Source organism: Geospiza fortis, unplaced genomic scaffold (assembly GCF_000277835.1).
Source record: "Geospiza fortis unplaced genomic scaffold, GeoFor_1.0 scaffold5, whole genome shotgun sequence".
Taxonomy (NCBI): Eukaryota; Metazoa; Chordata; class Aves; order Passeriformes; family Thraupidae; genus Geospiza; species Geospiza fortis.
In genome coordinates, this window is record NW_005054421.1 from 1,103,467 (window position 1) to 1,104,609 (window position 1,143).

General features: G+C 47.5%; 1 protein-coding gene across 1 annotated transcript in view; it reads left to right on the forward strand.

Moving 5' to 3' along the window:
• Window positions 1–1,143, forward strand: part of TADA1 (transcriptional adaptor 1) — a 13,828-nt gene that overhangs the window by 1,895 nt on the left and 10,790 nt on the right. The window lies entirely within an intron of this gene.

Sequence of the window (1,143 nt, forward strand, 5' to 3'; positions counted from 1 at the left end):
TTTGCCTGACTCATCTTGATTTCAAGTTCATATCTGATAGAAAAGTGCTTACAGGGAGCCTTGGTTGAGCTATGACCTATTAACCCAGTCACCTGCAGACAGTTAACATGTTACCTTTGGGAGCATCTAGAATTACATTTTACCTCTGTCAGTGTCTAGAATGGCTGTCCTCAGGGGTGCAGATGTGGTTTTTTTTGGTCTCCAGAAGAGCTTTCAACCCAGAGATGTGGTAGCAAGGGCAACTGAGCTGCAATTCAAGGTGTGGAACTGCTGTGTAGGAAGGGAGAGAAAATTGTTACAGCTCACATGGCTTGAGACCTGAGAGATGAGTTTTTGGAGAGAATACCTGTTACTGAGGTGCCTGTTGTAGCTAGAGGAAACAATGCCTGAAAAATTCATGGATGGCCACGAGTTTTTATGTTGGAGCTGGTCCTTAACTCTACCAGCTGTGCTAATTAAATGTTGATTGCCCCCACCTCCAAAATTGCTTTGTTTGCTCTTGATTGAACTGAAAAAACACCTTGTGTGTCCTAAACTTGTTCTCTTTAGGGAGCTGGACTCGTGTAAATCAGAAGGTTTATGTCTGAATCTGCTGCTCCTTGCTTTTAACTTTGAGTAATTAATTACAGCTGGATTATAAAGAGACTGCACAGGAACAGAGATTCTCCTGATGGTCACCTGGAGCAGCTGAGTCTAAATGAGGAGGGGAGGGAGGCAGTGCCTGTCCTCTGAACTCAGCAGTGAGTGTTGGGGTGCAGCCCACAGCTCAGAGGGCTTGCATCTCAGAGGCAGTGCTCAGGCTAGAGCCTCCTGCCACGTGGCTGAGGCTGGGTTTGTTATTCCTGTGTGCATGCTCTGGGCTCAGCTGTTCTGAATGTCATTTGTCTCTTTATCCAGTCTCTTTATGCCACTTAGTCATGGTGTGCAGCTGTCTGGTCAGGATTCCTCAGCAAACCCTCCCAGGTGTCCCTTTCCAAGGCTCTTTAGGATTGTTTGAAGGTGGCAGCCCCAGCACAGAGCAGGGTGCTGCTGTACAGGTGTTTTCCATGTGCTCCTTATTTCCTGCCTGACCTGCTTCAATTTCAAGTCCCTGGAGGTCGTTTTCTCTTGTCCCATGGCAGCTGCTCTCTTCCCAGCCCTGGA